This window comes from Capra hircus, chromosome 27, assembly GCF_001704415.2.
Source record: "Capra hircus breed San Clemente chromosome 27, ASM170441v1, whole genome shotgun sequence".
NCBI classification, from domain to species: domain Eukaryota; kingdom Metazoa; phylum Chordata; class Mammalia; order Artiodactyla; family Bovidae; genus Capra; species Capra hircus.
The window spans coordinates 4,014,102-4,033,772 of NC_030834.1; the positions used below are offsets into that span (position 1 = coordinate 4,014,102).

Genomic DNA, 19,671 nt, shown 5'->3' on the forward strand with positions numbered 1-19,671 from the left:
AATATCTGTGTCCCCTCTACCCAGAATGGACCACGGACCTGTTATTATCCACTCTTTTCAAAAAAATCAAACAAAATGGAGTATAGGTATCATCTCCTTGACCTACTCCAAGGTCCGATCACCAATTTGTTTGTATCTTTCCAGTAGGCTTTTTCCCCTTTAAACATTTACAATATGAGTCCCCAGGACAAGGAACAGTGTGTGTTTGTAACTCACGTGTACGATATGCATCTAAGTACACGTATCTGTTGTTCTCCATTTGGGCTCAGTGTTACGTGTGTGACCTGACTGTGTTGAGAGTGCTAAGTTTTCGCTCAGCCTTAGCTCACTGCCTTTCCACCAAGCACCATCAAAGCCGCTTTCATGCCACTAAACTGTGTGCTGCTTGTGTGTGTGTGTGCGTGCATACGCAGGTGTGCGTGTGCAAGTTTTCTCGGCATCTCCACTCAGCTCCTCAAGATGCTGCTCTTTCTTCTATACTCTGGCTCCACGAAGAGTGAACATTAGGCGTGTTAAAAGGCAAAACGTTTGCTAAAAATTCACATGCTTATTATAAATCTTCTTCCCTTTTCAATCAATATCAAGGAATTGACAAGGCAGGAAGAAGGTTGTGTCTGTAACTGCTGCGGCTTTAAATGTGAGTAGATATACAACCACTATCTTCAACACTAATACCAAAAAACAAACTTTGTCTTTGTATGAAAATAATATTGAATCTCAACTTATTTTTTGAGGGCATAAATCTGATTTGGATTTTAAAGAATATGTATGAACCTGAGTCAGTGAAAACAAGCTAAACATTCTCAATAATTAATAATGACAATAAGCAGTTTAATATATAACACTTCCTAAGCACATTTTGTGGGCTGGGTTCACTAATTTTCTCACCGAATTTCATTTAATTTAATCCTCACAATGCTTGTATGAGGTAGACATTATTAATAACCCCGTTGTTCACATGAGGAAAAGAGAGGCAGAGAAAGCTGTAAAATTTTGTCCAAAGGCAAACTGTGGAAAAGAGACTAGCTGGGATGCTCACTCAGGCAGTAAGATGTCAGGGGTCTCATTCTAAATTACTGAGAACAAGCTCAGGTTTAAAGACGAAAACAGCAGAGAGGAAAACTGGAAAACAGTGTCACTGAGGTGGCTTCCAAATTTTGCTATAATACAAACGGACAGCATCTCTTTCATGGTGTGGTTCAAACCAAGAACAAACCAAATTAGAGTTCTCCAAGCAGACAAATTCAAAGCAATTTCCTAGTGATGAAGGAAATTTAAAGTAGCAAGGTTAAGCCCCAGACCTTTCCAACTTAAACAGTTCCATCTTTAATTCTTCTTCTCTTCAGAAAACAGGGAGCTGTGGATTTGCTCATGGTTCAAAGAAGGCATCCTGGTTTGTTTATACAAGATTCAAAGCAAAAATGAGAGTCACTCCTTGGGACAACTTTAGCCCAGGATGTGTGTTCTTGACACGCTTTCAACTGGGACACAAATATATTAGCAGTGTGGTTATTTTGTACTTCCAAAAGATTCTTTTTTATAACTGATTCATATTTATGTTTGGAAGACATTTATTTCTGGGCATGAAACAGTTCATTTTGTTAAGCCATCTGACCTGAGGTAAGGTTGGCACCACTTCCCGTGACTGCTCCCAGTTAATGCAAATTGAAGGTGAAAGGATAAATAAAGCTCCTTTAACTCGGTTTATTAATATGTTATTTATAAATGACTCTTTACTTGGTCTATTTTTTTTAGCCTATAACTATGTACAAATGAACTCTAAAGAATGAACTAGAGAATACATAATGCGTATTTTATTGCAAAGTTTTCATTTAAAAAGGGTTACTCTTACAGCAAAAAATGAATATCATCTACCTCTCTATCTTTTGTTCTTAGGTCTCTTGTCTGATCCCATAGAGCCTGATATTGACCAACTCCACTGCATTCATGGTGCATCCTCAGCCCTACCTGCCCCTTGGAGCTCCTCTTCCCAAAGAGGTTCAGTCTTGCCTCCTTTAAATTTGGTTTTGGTCATGTGACTTGCTTCAGCCAATGGAATGTTAGCAAGTATGCTGCATGGAGAAGTCTGGAAAAGCTCTTGCTACGTTCATGTGTTTTCTTTGCTCCTCTGTAACTGCTCTGAGAAGGCACCAGGACTAGCCTGTCACGCCTGAGAAACACAGAATGGAGCTGACTCATGCCTCAACCAAGACCATTCTAGACCAGCCTAGAGCAGCCAAGCCCCACACATAGGAGAGCACCCAAGATGCTCAGAACCACTCAGCCGGCCCCACATGTCCAGGAACAAGGGCAGCCCTGCTTTTGTTTGTTTGTTTAACTTATAAATTCAAATTCCAACAATTCACTTCTTATATGCTTTATACCTTTCATTTGCATCTGTTAGTAAGCCTTCTCAGTTCCTCTATTATCGGTTATCATATAGTCATTAAAAAGGGAGTAAATGCATAAAGTCTAGCAAAAAATCAATCCCTTAGGCTTGTTGTCCTTCTTATCCTCCAGTTCAGGTCCTGCCCTCAGGGGCAGCCTCTCAGTCATGCCTGGGCCCCCCTGTGATGGACAGCACACCACATAAGGCATTCACTGGCACAGAGAGCTCCATCTGCAGGAATATCTGAGAGTCAGAGCAGACACTGGGCTTGAAGGTTAGAAAGGCCCTGAATAGCCAGAAAAGGATGTTTAGGTAGCAAGAGAAATGGAAGCAAAGTGCACAAACGGCGGAGGGTGGGAGCAAGTGTTCTGGTTAGACTTAGAGGTTGTGTATTTGGGAGAAAGACACAGGGAAGGAAAAAAGGCAAAAAAGCTGCAAAGGTGAGAACTTGAAAGAGCTGGGACCAGGAAGGATAAGGAAGCTGGGACCATGAAAAGGAAGGATAACTAAGTGATGTTTGTGACCGACTGTTTGTGACCGACTGTTTGTGACCCCACAGACTGTAGGCCGCCAGGCTCCTCTGTCCAGTGAGATTTTCCAGGCAAGAATACTGGAGTGGGTTGCCGTTTCCTTCTCCAATTATGTGATGTAACAGGTGCTAATTATCCCTACAATAGTAATCATCTTACTATATATAAATATGTCAATGTACCATGTTACACACCTTAAATTGACACAATGTTATATGCCAAATACATTTTGCTAAAAAAAAAAAAAAAAAAAGAGCTTGGAGCCCAATCCAAGCAGATTTGACTTCTTTCTGTTCTGAAGGCAATGGGGAAATGAATTGGTTCTGAGCAGAGAGCAATATGACCCAAACTGTGTGTTAGAAATATTACTCTGATAAAACCTATGGTGTAGATGGGAGGGAGAGAAACAGATGAGGGATTTGTAATTCAGCACAGACCTCGGGGAGCTCACAACCTTCTTGAACACACTGACAGGAGTCTGTGTAGACATTCCGTTTTCCTAGAAATAGGACAGAGCTTTCACATGGTTTTCAACGGAGCCCATGATCCTTGACCTTATCCAGCACTGTAAATGCCAGAAGCAGGGCACGATCTAGAGAGCAGGGTCAAAACTGCAACAGTGGCAAAGGGGATGGAAAGGGGCAAACAGGCATAGACGTTCGTAAGGCATTATCGCAAATAATCTGTTAACAGATGACTAGGAAGAGAAACGAAACAAGAGCAAGGGCTACTGAAAGGTTTGATTCTGTAAGTGAAGTGTCATGTATGAAAACACTGAATCACTGTGTCACACACCTGAAACTGATGCAATATTGCAGATCAAGTATAGTTGATTTTTTCTTAAAAACAAGGGAACAGAGAAAATAAATAAAAGGTTTAATTCTGGGCTATTTCCACCTGCTGTTCCTTTCTGCTCCCTATGAAATGGAGGAAGCAACTCATGTTTCCAAGATACCATAAAGAGCTCCTAAGCTAAAAATTTCCAAGATAAACACAAGGCGTGGACATCTCGCTGTCCCCTTCCCATGCCATCACAGATATTACTAATCAAACGCAACCTTTCCATCCTGCCGAGTCCAACACAATCCCCAAACCCTTCTCAGCTAGCTCCCTTCCGAGGCAGCCACTGTTTTTCTCTAGAGTGACTATCTTTAGTTATAGCATTCACTTTCTTTGGTTTCATAGGATGAAGCACCAATGAATGGATGTACATAGCATAAAGTATCAATACTAATAGGATCTGTATATACATATTTATGTGCATATTGGGAGATACGGGAAACTTACACACAATCAGGTCACCTGCTAGATCTTATTCAAGTTCATGAGTTCACGTAAATGTTAACTCAAAGCAATTAAATATAGATTTGAATGAAGCTGAATTAGGGGGAAACTTTGGTATGCATGAAAACTTACTCTATTATTAAATAATCATGGTAAAAGTTGAAAATTGGCACATGTCATCACAATCACCTGCTAGTGATCCCACCGTCTGGTGAAGTCTCAGGCAAGTAGGTGTGTAAAGTTACCTCAAGCCGTCCTTCGATCTCTCTAAAGTATGATGAGTCGGTCGGTATTCGAAAGTCACTAGAGCAGTTTTCTAATTCTGGGTGTTTTGGGTGAAGTTATGGGACCATAATAAAGACAGATTCGGATAAGCCAAGCTTTTTCTACTTGTACTTTTGATCAACAAGAAGGTAATTGCTATCTATATGAACATGAAGAGTCCCTGCTCCCTTGAACCCCAAACCCCATAGTTTAATCTGTTCAATTCCAAAGATACATCTTTTAGAAACTTGTGTATATATAAAAATATTCCAAGAAAAGAAAAAAAAATCTCTAATGTACCAAATTCCCAGCAGTAATTATCTGACCATGACCCACAATAAGAAGTCTGTCCTAATCTATAACACATGTCCAGATATTCAGAGGTGTTCTAGGTAAAGAACCTGCCTGCCAATGCCGGAAATGTAAGAGACGCAGGTTCACTCCCCGGGTCAGGGGTCCCCTGGAGGAGGGCATGGCAGTCCACTCCAGTGTTCTTGCCTGGAGTAGCCATGGGCACGGGAGCCTGGTGGGCTACAGTCCGTAGGACAGAAAAGAGTCAGACACGACTGAAGCGATTTAGCTGCACACGCACACGCATATCTAACAAAAGCAAAAGGTCCGTGAGATCATACTCTTGCTCATGTGATGTATTTGGATATTTCCTATTTCATTAACACTATCCTATTCTTTATAATATACTATTTCATTAAAGAAAAATGACTAATAACCTACTAAATTGATTTCCTTACCCACAAATAGGGCCCAACCCACAGTGTAAAAGGCACTGCTGTAGCAAAATAAAGTACCCCGACTTCATTCACCAAAGTAAACATACCCACAAAAGAGCAATCCTGGGCAACTAAGCAGGAAAAAAAGTCTCTTGGCTCTCTGTCTAGTATCCTGGATGAAACTAAGGTTTGCTGAGCCAATTTTTGTACTTGGTGGTTGACAATGACTGAGAACTGAAAGGCGGAGGTCAAATCCTCGCTCTCCTTCTCAACACATCTCTTCCGCTGGGTCATCTGTACCGTGCAAGTATCAAGCTATTCAATTTTGCTGCCATTTACTGTTCTTTTTCCAACAGCAATGGAAACGCAGGATCGGCTTACTGTCTCCTCTGTTTGGTAGAATTCGATTATTCTCTCTCCTGCCCCTTTGAACAAAGATGGCATTCATCCCTCTGGAAAACCACCCCCAGGGGATCTGCAAACAAAGCCTGGCAGGAAAACCACTACCCACGAAGGAGCAACAGCAGAACCGGGTGTTGAGGATGTCTGTCCGGACTACAGACCAGCGCGAACTTTGTAACGATTCTCTTGGCCAAGTGTACACAGCTGGGATTGGAGCAGTGTAATTAGCTGTAAAGACAGACAGTAAGAGGATATATGCCTCCGAATTCAGTGGCAGCTACCCCGAAAAAATCTCTCTCTTAAAATATTAAAAACTATTTCCTCTTTCTAAAAGGAAAAAGTGAACAAGGACTACAGAATCATCATATAGGAGAATCCTTAGAGGCTTTCTTGCCAGTCCTCTGGTGCCAGAATATCCTTTCTTACCTGTGACTTCTTTGACATTCACCCGCTTACTGCGTGCCCTTTCCCACTCATCCGACTTGTAAAATGTTAGTGAGGGCATCAAAAGCCTGAAGTTTTTCACTTCCACATTCTTTTATTCAGCACTTCTTCTTCTTTGAATTTATCTTATATAAATGATTATGGATATATATCCATACATTTATATAATTTATATCCATATATATCCATATATATATATATATATATACACATTCACACACATGAAGCCTCAGTGACAAAGATGCTCAGATAATGTTATCTATAATGGCAAAGTTCTCAAAGAATATACAATTAATTGCTAAAGTGGTTATCTTTGAGCGGTGGGTTATTGGGATTCAAATTTTATTCTGTATGCTAAGTTACTTCACTCGTGTCCGACTCTTTGTGGCCCCATGGACTGTAGCCCGACAGACTCCTCTGTCCATGGATTCTCCAGGCAAGAACACTGGAGTGGGTTGCCATGCCGTCCTCCAGGGGATCTTCCTGACCCAGGGATCGAAACTGCATTTTACATCTCCTGTGTGGGCAGGCAGATTCTTTACCACTAGCACCACCTGGGAAGCCCTTTATTCTGTATGTAGTGATGTGTGGTTTAGTTGCTAAGTCATGTCTGACTCTTGTGACCCCATGGACCTGCCAGGCTCCTCTGTCTATGGGACTCTCTGGGCAAGAATACTGGAGTGGTATGGAGTAGGTATTGCTATTTCCTTCTCCAGGGGATCTTCCTGACCCAGGGATCAAACCTGGGTCTCCTGCATTGCAGGTAGATTCTTTACCAACTGAGCTATGAGGGAAGCCCATTTATTCTGTATACTCACCCATATTTTCCAAATTTTCCAAAATAAAGACTAAGGAATTGAAAAGAACACGTCTGTGCTTGTTCCTGTTACTGAGACACTGGTGAATCTCCAGGCACACGTATGATCAGGCTCTGAGACACTATAATATCTCATGAAACTGAATATCTATCTATATATGTCTGTATATATATACACATATATATTTATGAACAGCAATTTCATCCTCAAACTCAACAGAAATGCATACACATTTTCACCAAAAGATCAATATAAAAATGTCCATAGCTGTACTTCTCATAGCCCAAGCTGGAGACAATTAAAATATTCATTATCCAGTAGAAAGGATATATGCCCACAATGAAATATAAATCACAAATGATGGAATGCCTCACAAACATAATATTAAGCAAAAACAAGTCAGACATAAGGAGTACATTCTACATAAGCCCCTTATGTAAAACTCAAAAAAAGCAAAACTAATCTGTAGTTTTAGAACTCAGGAAAGTTCAGTCTTTGGGGGCAGAAACTGAGGGGGAAGAGGGACAGTTTGTTCCTCCCGTCAGTGTTCAGTTTCATGATGTAAATGGTGGCTGGTTACATGGGTGCTTATACTTTGTGAAAATGTATCAAGCAGTATGAGGATGACTTGTATACTTAGTTGCAACACATTAAGAGTCCCTGGAACCATTTTTCCGAGTAACCCCCATTTTTAATGTAACGGATGCATGCATTTTACAGTATGTTTTAATGGAACGTACGTACACTTTGCTTCAAAAATAAGTTTGTCAGACTTTAATAAATAGCTCATGTTTCCCACTTAGCAGCCATAAAAACACTGGCATACATGGTAAAGAGCAGTGATAGGACCTAAAGTGCACACAGGATAAATTTCAGACATCTCGTGGAGTGTAGAGCAACGTTGTCACTTATGAAAGGTGGAAAGAAACTGCCTGAAATTACCAGAGTCTTCTGTAAAAGAGGTTGTTTAGCATGTTATTCGTTTTTCCTTTTTGTAAAGAATAGCAAAAAATTTTGTGTGTGTGTGCATAGCTGCAGGAAATGACCAGCAAAATTTGTATAATGGTTCCCTCTTACCACTGGCTCCTGGAAAACTCAGCCCTAAATTTGTGCACACCCGCAGGTCAGTGGTTTTCAAACTTTCTTTTTACTATGGCCACAGTAAGAAACACACTTTATATCATGATCCAAGACACAAATACACACATACATTTGTTAACATACAATTTGGCAAATAATACCCTTACTTTGTGCAATATCCTCTGATATTTTCTATTCTAGCCCTTCATATCCTATTCCATTAAAAACTGTGACCACTCACTTAAATGATTTCATGGACCAAGGTTGCCACTAAATTTGAAAAATATTTTCTAGAGTTCCTGGTAAATATAAAAAGTTACTGAATATATAATGGTATATATTTGCATATCAATCTAACCTCCAGCTCATTATTAGGGTCTACCTCTGTTTTCTTTTGCTTCTCGCTTCTTCTTATCCTTCATAGCTTATGTTAACTTATTCTAGCATATGGATCTTTCTAAGCTATCATCATGTTTTCCAGAACAAGCTCCCTGAACTGCTTTCAAAGTCACGTGGTAATCAGTGAAGACAGAACCAGGAGATAAAGGTCCTGCCAAGGCAGCAGGGCCTGCTCCTCTGGGAACAGGAAGCACAGTCCCTGCAGGACAGACACTTCCGGTGGCACCACTGCGACACTCTCTGCAGAGAGGGCACATGGTGACGGGGGCCTTGGGAAGGGAGCTCACCTCTAACTTTCCAGGGAACAATAGACACTCTTGCTTTCCACGAAGTTCTCCTGCATTTCCGACAGCTGGGAGAGAGCGCGCCAGCTCATTCCAAGAAACACAAAGACACTTTTGAAAGGGGAACAAAGGGTTCTACAGTTGACAGTGAAGAATAGCATGAGCATCTCTGCGTCTCTGTGATAAAGGAGTTCATGCTCTTGAGTTTCCTTTATCTCTCTTTTCAGGGTGTAAAGTCCTTCTCAGGTCATCGAAGTGGTGTGTCTACAGGAGAACGAGCAACATGTTGGGAGGAGCCAGTCCAGGCATGTGGGAAGTAACTTTATCTTTCTAACCCGGGGAACACATTTTGCCTTAATAAAACTTGAAAAAAAAAAAAAACATTTTCTCAGGTCCTATCAAACAAAACTTTCCCTGCACAAGGTCTTGGATCACTTTTGGGCAAGGTGCCATCTTGGCTTATCCTCCAGGCCCTAAAGAAAGAAAAATATGTTTTGGGCCAGAGCACCAAGGTTCACTTTGGTAGTGCTGTTTTTGTGAGGACAATACTGTGGGCTAAAGAGGGGTGTGAATATGACTGGTTCTTTCTCTTTAGCAAAAAAAGGACCTTAAGGAATATAACAGGGCTGAAATGGCTTAATTCTTTCCTAGGACATGGGGCCTAGGCTTAGTTTCTGCTTTCACTCCAAGAGAGCATGGATGTTCCCAAGGAAATGACCAAACATGCAAACTAAGATTTACATGCACGGATGTCTACAGAAGAATTTGTCTTAGTGGCATGAAGTCAGAAGCAGTCCATAAGTTCCAGGCTGGCAAGAAGACTTTTAAAACGTAACTGTGCAATCATTAAAACGAATACTTAACCACGTGAGAAATAACCACAATAAAACATTCAATGTAAAAAGCAAGATGAAAACTACAGATAACAAAATATGAATCCAACCGTGTTAAAGCATGTATGCATTACATCTGCACAGAAAAAGACTTGGGAAAAACACTCCACAATATTAAGAGGAGCTACAAACACTGGCTAGAGAAATCAAGAGTGAACATTAAATTTATTTTGTATTCTTATTTCTTAGTTATCATTTATATCTTTTTACTTACTTATCTCTTATTTATTATTATCTCTTTTTCCCCAAAATTTCCATTATACACGGATTGCTTTTACAACTAGATAAAAGCCATTGTAAAACATGTAATTGATGTATTTCTTTATAAATTCTAAGTTGTTTTTAAATGATTGTAATTTGTTCATTCACTGATTCATAAATATCTGTAAACTTTGTTCCTTTTCTTTTGACTCATGACAACTTCAGGAGTTAAATTTCTAACTTAACAGGGAGAACAGAAAGACCGAATGCCTCAGTGAATCTTATGCAAAGACAAAAAAGAGTGAAACAGGTTCTTATCCTCTGAACATATTTGTATGAAAGAAAACCACCTTAAAAGACCCGGTTTTTCTAATGTATATCTTTTTCATGTGGATTGTGTGGACCAACTTAATACTGTAGCTTATTAATAATATTAAGGGTTTAGATGGCCCATCTGCAAGCCCACCCAGTTAATGTAAATGTCACACACGCATGAATTCCCTTGGCAGAGTTCCCCAGCCTTACAGCAACTGACGTCGTCCAGCTGGCTAAGGCAAAAGCGAGCAGCAGAGTAACCTCTCTGTGTGTGTGCTCAATCGCTCAGCCGTGTCCGACTCTCTGCGACCCCATGGACTGTAGTCCACCAGGCTCCTCTGTCCATGGGATTCTCCAGGCAAGAAGACTGGAGTGGGCTGCCATTTCTTCCTCCAGGGGATCTTCCCCACCCAGAGATCAAACCTGGGTCTCCAGCATCTCCTGCATTGACAGGCTGATTCTTTACCATGGTGCCACCTGGGACACCCAGAGTAATCTCTATGCTATTTGAAAAGGAAATGAAGGCAGTTCCAAAACCTGAGGCTGCCGCCCTCAAGCCTGGGTCATGGGACAGTCACCATGAGTCCAGCCAGCTCAGTGTGCGAGACCTTGTTGCACTGGCAGATCCAGAGAGGAAAAAACACGTTAATCTGCTTTATCGTTTGCTTCTCTGACTCTGTATATTTGATAACTAATTCCATATGGCCACCAAGAAAACTTCCATAAAATCTTGTTACTAGCAAGCCACCTGACCAACTAAGAGATTTTCTCTTTCGTTCCTTAATTGAGCTAAAACAAAACTGAAAAAAGCAAGTGCGTGAAGCAAACTGTAAGTACAGATGCTCTGGCAACAAAGCGACCCCAATCCCTCTCTAAACTCTGCTAAAATTTTAAAGCCAGTTTCTCAGTAATGTGGATGGGGTACCTCCTACAGTTTGGCAGCCGATGCCCTGCTCTCGATTAAAGTTCCTAATAGGTGTTCAAGAAATTTCCAGTGCTATCACAGATTGGATAGAAACTTGTTTACTTTGGAAAAACAAGAGGCATAAAGGGTTACTGGAACCTATCCATTTGGGTTTCTAGTTTATAATGGTACGGTATACTTTTTTTTTAATGGTTTTTCCAGTAGTCATGTACGGATGTGAGAACTGGACAAAAGAAGGCTGAGTGCCCAAGAATTCATGCTTTTGAACTGTGGTGTTGGAGAAGACTCTTGAGAGTCCGTTGGAGAGTAAGGAGACCAAACCAGTCCATCCTAAAGGAAATCTGTCCTGAATATTCATTGGAAGGGCTGATGTTGAAGCTGAAACTCCAATACTTTGGCCACCTGATGCGAAGAACCGACTCATTTGAAAAGACCCTGATGCTGGGAGGGATTGGGGGCAGGAGGAGAAGGGGATGACAGAGGATGAGATGGTTGGATGGCATCACTGACTCGATGGACATGAATTTAAGTAAACTCCGGGAGTTGGTGATGGACAGGGAGGCCTGGTGTGATGCAGTCCATGGGCCACAAAGAGCCGGACACAACTGAGCAACTGAACAACAACAAGCTTTCTGACACCTTGAGGCCTTTTCCAGTCCTTAGGCAGAGACATTCGCTACTGACTTTAGAACAGACACCCTGGGGTGGCTGGTGGAGGTGGGGGTGGGGGTGGGAAGAGAAGGGTGTCTGAACGGAAGAGAAGGGGGAACGCGGTTGTGTTCTGACTGGGTTTCTGCTCTCAGAGAAGGGGTTTCGGTGTCTGTGAGTAAGCGTGAAGAAATCCACACTTCCAAGCTGTATGGAGACCTCAGTTTGGAACCAAGATTATGACCCCTCCCACCCCCAGCTGTGGAGGCTCTCCTGGGCCCCCATCCCCCACGGCCCCACCCCAGGCAGCTAGCACCCCGCTCCGGGTGCTCCGGCTGGTTCTCGGTGACTCCGGACAGAGGAGGCCAGAAAAGGCTCAGGATGTAAGGGGAAGGGTTTCTTCACAGGCCCACACGGGTCCACGTCATCACGTGGACTCAAACACAGGAGAGAAGTAAATGCTCTTCTGCAGAGTGGAATGCCAGCTGGCACAGAAGGGGCAATGGAGGCAGAAAACCATCAGTGGATGTTAAAACTAGTGGCTGAAAATCTGAGGAGGAAAATGGCATTTGTCTTGTCTTGGGGTGCTTCCTCCCTAATAACATATTAATTCCCAAGAGGAGAGTAGTACCCTTGCGTGGGAAGCCTGGCGGACAGCACTGCAGCTGAGTGACGGAAGCCAGCATCGCCGCCGGCGCAGTAAACTGGCCTCACGTGACCCGAGAAGGACACGAGGTCACTACTGTGGTCTTCCTTCCAAACAGGCACCACATGAATCCAACGTCGAGGAAATGTCAGAAATCCAGTTCTGCAGAAGAATTTGTCTGTACCTTTCCAAAACATCAAGAAACACAAAGAAAGCCTGAGGACCTGTTTTGGAGTAAGGAGACAAGACCGCTAAATCCAACAGGAGATTGTGGAACAAACCTCGACCGAGGAAAACATTGCTACCAGGAAGACCTCTGGACACTTGACAGACTCGGAATACGGAATGTTGATTAGATAACAGTATCATATCAACGCTGAACTTCCTGGGCTTGATAACCACACTGCAGTGCTATAAGAGACTGCCCCTGTTCTTAGAAAATCCACACCGAAGCAGTTAAGAACGAGGGCAAAAGAGACAGCAGGGTGGGGAACGGAGATCTGATGATAGGAAACCAGTCTTTTCTCCACCCTGGAATTCCTCCCCAGGACTCTCAGAGACTGGGCCTGCTGCGGGGGGGTGGGGGGGGTGGGGGGCGGTCATCGGGAAGTGAAGCCCAGAACATTCCCGTAAAGGGAGAAAGGGTGTGTCCAACAGGGTCACACCAACACAGAGACACCTAACACATACACACACCCAACACGTACACACCCCCCCCACATATACACCACACACACACACACACACACACATACATACCCCACATACACACACCACACACACTCCCTCACACATCAGATAAACATACCACATAAACATACACACCCTCACACCCCCACACGCATCACTGACACATCCTGCATACACACCCGAAATACACACACACCCTCCACATACACACACCACACACACACACCCCCTCACACATCAGATACACACACATACACCCCCACATACACACACACACACTCTGCATACACACATCCTGAATATACATACACACCCCACACACACCCCCACATACACACCACACACTCACACCCCTCACATTCACACACACCACACACTTACACCTCCTCACACATCAGATACACACATCACATAAACACACACCCCACACACACACTGCTGACCTCCTGCATACACACACACCCTCAATACACACACACACCATGTATACCCTGAATATACACACCCCACACACACACCCCTTGCATACACACACACTATACACACACATACACACACCACACATATACACACACCACACACACTGCATACACACACACTATACACACACACACCACATACACTCCCACCATGCCCCACAGCACAGGGCCCACACACACACACAGGCCTGAACGGAGGACAGCCTGGGGCTTCGGGGAGTTTCTATACGCTCAGCCATTTAAATGTCTGCAGGAGTCCGGCTGACCCTGGAAGCTCCTGAACGTCAGCTCTCTGCCTGGTATTGCACTGCTGCTTTCTGGCCTGAGGGGAATAGTTCCCATAAGTTCCTCTCCTCGTCTCTTTGGCTTGTTTGTTCTGAGAGCTGGCTTGAAGGCGCAGCTCTGGTGACGGTGGTCCCAGGAGCTTGTGACCGCAGGGGCTTCCCGAGCGGCCTCCCGCCGGGCCCCCTGTCCTCTCTCCCCGACTGCAGGGGAAGACACCCTGCCCCCTTGGGCAGACCGTGTGGGGGTCTGTTCAGACTAGGTTGTACAGGAACCCTTCTCTAAAGCACACCCTGCGGAAATACAGACACCTCCCGGAGAAGCAGTCCGAGAAGCGGGTACATGGCAGAGATGACCGGACCTGAAACTTCCTCCCCTTTGAATTCCAGACACGTCACCATAAGCCTTAACGTAGTCAATAATTTAAGTACCAGCGAATCTAGACTCTGGAGGGATCTTGTTCAAGTGCAGATTCTGGCCCAAGAAGTCTAAGAGGAGCCTGAGATTCTGCATTTCTCACCAGGACCTGCCAACTCTGCCCACCTGCATCTCAAAGACCGCGGTCCTCGTCAACCATGACGTTAGCACCCGACACCCGGGCAGTGCGGCACGCTTATGTCTGTTTCTGAAGATGAGAAAACTGAAGCTCAGTGTGACCAAATCACTTGCCAAGGTGAAAGGGCAAGCAGATAAAAGGTAAAATTTAAATTCCAGCCTCTCCCACCAGATCCCCCTGCTCCAGCGTCCTGTCCCCTATCCTCATCCATGTCCCCAAGAGAAGAGCCACCCACATGGGGGCCAGGAAAGGGACTGTTGAGCTGATGGCAGTCTCAGCCACGTGGGCAGCAAGTGAGTCCCAGTTAAAAGAGTTTCTTCAGTGTTTAAAAGAGGCTATCAGCAAGTTGCTGCTGTTCAGTCCTCAGTCATGTCCGACTCTTTGCAACCCCACGGACTGCAGCACGCCAGGCTTCCCTGTCCTTCAGTATCTCCCTGAGTTTTCACAAACTCATATCCATCGAGTCGGTGATGCCATCCAACCATCTACTCCTCTGTCGTCCCCTTCTCCTCCTGCCTTCAATCTTTCCCAGCATCAGGGTCTTTTCCAATCAGTTGACTCTTCGCAAAAGTATTGGAGTCACCAAAAGTAAAGTAGTGGCCAAAGTATTGGAGCTTCAGCTTCAGCACCAGTCCTTCTGATGAATACTCAGGGTTGATTTCATTTAGGATTGGCTGGTTTGATCTCCATGTTGTCCAAGGGACTCTCAAGAGTCTTCTCCAACACCACAATTTGAAAGCATAAATTCTTCAGCACTCAGCCTTTTTTATGACCCAACTCTCACATCCATACATGACTACAGCAAAACCCATAGCTTTGACTATACGGACCTTTGTTGCAAAGTGATGTCTCTGCTTTTTAATACTCTGTCTAGGTTTGTCAAAGCTTTTCTTCCAAGGAACAAGCATCTTTTAATTTCATGGCAGCAGTCACCATCTGCAGTGATTTTGGAGGCCAAGAAAATAAAAACTGTCACTGTTTCCACATTTTCCCCCAACTGTTTACAATGAAGTGATGGGACCAGATGCCATGATCTTAGTGTTTTGAATGTTGAGTTTTAAGCCAGCTTTTTCACTCTCCTCTTTTACCCTTATAAAAAGGCTCTTTAGTTCCTGTTCACTTTCTGCATTAGAGTGGTATCATCTACATATCTGAAGTTGTTGATATTTCTCCTGGCAATCTTGATTCCAGCTTGTGAGTCATCCAGCCCAGCATTTCACATGATGTACTCTGCATGTAAGTTAAATAAGCAGTGTGACAAAAAAGCCTCAACATACTCCTTTCTCAACTTTGAACCAGTCTGTTGTTTCATGTCTGGTTCTAACTGTTGCTTCTTGACCTGCATATAGGTTTCTTAGGATACGGGTAAGGTGGTCTGGTATTCCCATCTCTTTGAGATTTTTCCACAGTTTGTTGTGATCCGTATAGTCAAAGGTTTTCACTCAGTCAATGAAGCAGATGTTTTTCTGGAATTCCTTGCTTTTTCTTGATCCAATGCAATTTGATCTCTGGTTCCTCTGCCTTTTCTAAATCTAGTTTGTATATCTGGAAGTTCTCAGTTCACATGTTGCTGAAGCCTAACTTGAAGGAATTTGAGCATTACCTTACTAGCATGTGAAATGAGCTCAACTGGACGGTAGTTTGAACAGAGAAAGCTATAAATACATAATTTTCAGAGAATAATATATAGTTTAAAGCTAAACCTATTGAGAATGATCAATTTTCTGATTGTGTTATAGTATTGCTGTGCTTTTTTTTTTAAGCGTTAGCTTCTTTATTTGATAATTAGTGTTGTATATATTCTACCTTCTATGAGCACATTTAAATACAATAAAATTTTGGAGAACTAGAGATTTGGAGTGTCACAGACTGTACCTCCAAACACCCCTCTCCATCTCTCCAAATCCTAAAAAAATCCCTATTGATTACATTGCATGTACTCTTGATCTTTTCTGGGTTTTGCATCCCTTGGGTCCCGTGGGAAATCTAATACGGGAAATTCTGTGGTTGCTGTTGCTTTGCTTTGTTCCCAGAAGGTACTCTTCTGGAAGGCGCTTTCCAGAAGGTGCACAGTTCTACAGACCGTCCTAGGAGGTTTATGGACCTCTTGAAATCCTCTATGGGCTCCTATGATAAGAACAGGTGGTATCCAATCTGTAGGAGGGTGCCTAAGATCCCATAAAATTTGTCCTCCAGAAATGGTAACCATGGGTCCACCCACACTGTCTAGAGGGATGCATAAAGGAACAGTCCTTTCTTGCTTGCTTTTCAAACACCCCGAACTCCTACTACTGCTCGGGTAAGCAAATTCTTAGAAGAAGTTTTTGCAACTCAGCCAACACCGTGGAGTTTCCCTGGTCACTCAGTGGTAAAAACAAAACAAACAAACAAACAAACAAAAACCACCTGCCCCTGCAGGAGACGTGGGCTCAGTCCCTAGACTGGGAAGATCCCCCAAGGAGGGCGTGGCAACCCACTCCAGTACTCTTGTCTGGGGAATCCCACGGACACAAGAGCGTGGGGGCCTATAGTCCATGGGGGTCACAAGAGTTGGACACAACCAAGCAACTAAGCAACAACACCCTGAATCCTTAAGCAGTAAGTAGCTCTGACCCTGCCACTTTAACCATCCACAGGGTCGCAAAGAGTCGGACATGACTGAAGTGACTCAGCACGCGTGCTAACACCTTATCAACCTGATGTGAATTCATGGTCAAAGTCACCTGAAGGGCTGTATCAGAAGGGCTGTGCCGGCTATGACGATGTCAAACGAATATGCAGACAGAAGAAAGCATAATACTCGAGGCACCCTTCAAGAATACCGAGAGTACTTGAAGCCTTTTTGATTCTGAGCTCCCCTCAGACTAACACAGCAAAGACGGGCTCTGGTTACCACCATCCCAGAACATTTCTTGTTGGGAGCGGAGGAGGGGAATGTGACGACACGAAATAACCCTTTAGCAATATTCGGTGGCTTATGTTTTTAAATACTTCAGCATTAGGGGTTCCCTAGTGGGGCAGTGGTAAAGAATTCGCCTTGCAATGAAGGGGACAGGGGTTCCAACCCTGGCCCTGGAGGAGTCCCACGTGCCAAGGGACAGCTAAGTCCCTGCTCCACAACTACTGGAGCCTGAGCCCCCTGGAGCCTGAGACCCCGGAGCCCGAGACCCCAGAGCCCAAGGCCCCCGGAGCCCGAGACCCCGGAGCCCGAGGCCCCTGGAACCCGTGCTCTGCAGTGAGAGAAGCCACCGCAGGGAGAGGCCTGCACCCCGCAACTAGAGAGTCGTTTCTGCTCGCCTCAGCTAGAGAAAGCCAGTGTGCCGCAACGAAGCCACTGCGGTCAAAAAATAAATAAATTCGTTAATTAATGAATCTTAAAAAAAATGTCATCACTAGCTACCATTCTCAGTGACCCGCGGTCAATAACGTAACCAATACTTAAGGTTCCTTCTTGGTTTGGGAACCTGGACTGAAGGTTAAAATAAAGACAGTGGGCTGGTAGCCTCGAACCAACACTGTGGTCTGTTTTTCTCCTGCTGTTCAGTTCTCTTTTTATCTTAGTATAAAATAATACACAAGAGAATACCAACATTTCAGGTTCGAAATCTCCAAGCTTCCAGGAATGTCCAGAGATCATTTCACTCAAATTCCTCCACTGGGGAGAGGGAGGGACAGCAAGGGGAGGCGACTGTCTCAGTGTTAACCCTGTGCCGGTGCTGGGAGCCATGTCTCTTTTGTTGTGGGAATATTAATAGATATACAATCTATGTGCAGCTAAAATAAATACCATGGGAAGGGAGTCTCCAGAGCTGCCTCCGTCGGAAGGGCCTGGATCATCCTCCCAGAAGTGTTCTTTGTACACACACGCATAGATATCTGTTCATCCTTTTTTTTTTTTTTTTCATAGAAGAAGGACCATGATAAACCCTCTCTGGCTCACTTTGTTTGGCTCTTGGTTTGAATTCTTTCCTTTGATATATTCAAATGTCCTTCTAAATGGGCTGCGTCGTATTCTCTCGCACTTCTTCCGTTTATACTTTATCAGAGCTCTTTGCTAATGAGGTTTGCTGTTCTTTGGCACCACAAGGGATCAAATGTCCTTTAACTGTGCGCATCCTTTAGCACACTCCTCTCTCTCGTTTCCACCACTTGTTTTTCTGGAAACTTCCTACACTAGCAACGGCTCTCCATCCTTCTTATCTGTCACGTTGCTTTAGTTGCCTCCGCAGGATTTATCACCACCTGAAACAGAACGTGTTTGCTTGTTCACTTTTTGTTGCTTGCAGCTGCTACTAGAATAGTAAGTCCGTGGGATTGGAAACTTACCTTTATTCACTGCCGTGTTCTTAAAACAGAGAACAGTGATTGGCTTTTGGTAGGCGCTCAATAAATAAGGAATCGGTGAATGAATGCTTCACACATTTTTCCTATTGGATTACTGGTCTTCCTCTTACTGACTCATTAAAGTTCTTTATATGGCAACTAAGTAAGCCTTTGTCATTTGTCCTACTCACATGGTTTCCAGTGTGGTGTTTATCATTTCACTTTGTTGAGGGCATTCTTTCTGCCATTAAAGAATGGTTTAATTATCATATATTTAAGCATAACATATTTGCCGTTTATAACTTTCATGTCTGTATCTTGGTTTGAAAGGCTTTATGCACTCCAGAGTTATTTTTAAAAACTTGTCTGGTACTTTCATGGTTTGTTTTCATGTTGGAATCTTTGATTCATTTGGAATTTATTTTGGCAAAGGTAGTGGCTATGTAATCAGCTTTGTTATTTTTTCCCAAATAGTTAGCCAGTTGATTCAACATGAATTAAAAAACAATTCATCCCCTCCTCATTGCTCCAAATGCCATCTTTATCATAAATCAAATTCCCATAAATATTTACATCATATCTCATCTCTAGTCTGCTCTGTTAACTTGCCTGTCCACTCCTGGGCTGGTACTGATTTATCTTAATTCGCTTTGCAATATAGTGATTCTCACATCTGGGTAGGGCTGGGCACTCCTTTTTGTCCTTTCTCTGCCCTAGGTTTCCTGTTTATCCTCACGTGTTTATTTTTTCATATGAATATCAGAAGCTACAGTGCCAGTCAACCCTCCCTCCAGAAGATTACCTCATTATTTTATTGCAACCAGATTATTTTACAGATTAATGTAGAAAGAAATGACATCAGTACAAGAAGTGGCTCTATTGACACTCGGATGTTTCCTGTGCTCTCCCAAGCTCCTGATACACCTGAATGAAACTCAGTTCTCTTCAATGAAAGGATGATGGCTTCATTTGTGTGCATATGACGTTGGCAGAGACGACCTGAAGATGGAGCTCAGCTGGGATTATCCCACAGACACCCTCCGTGTGGCTTCTCTAGCGTTTGGCAGCTGCAGGGTCGTCCAACTTTTTAG

At 43.5% G+C, this 19,671-nt stretch overlaps 1 protein-coding gene across 5 annotated transcripts in view; it reads right to left on the reverse strand.

Annotated features, from left to right (window-relative positions):
- THRB (thyroid hormone receptor beta) overlaps positions 1-19,671 on the reverse strand; it is a 437,024-nt gene that overhangs the window by 250,124 nt on the left and 167,229 nt on the right. The window lies entirely within an intron of this gene.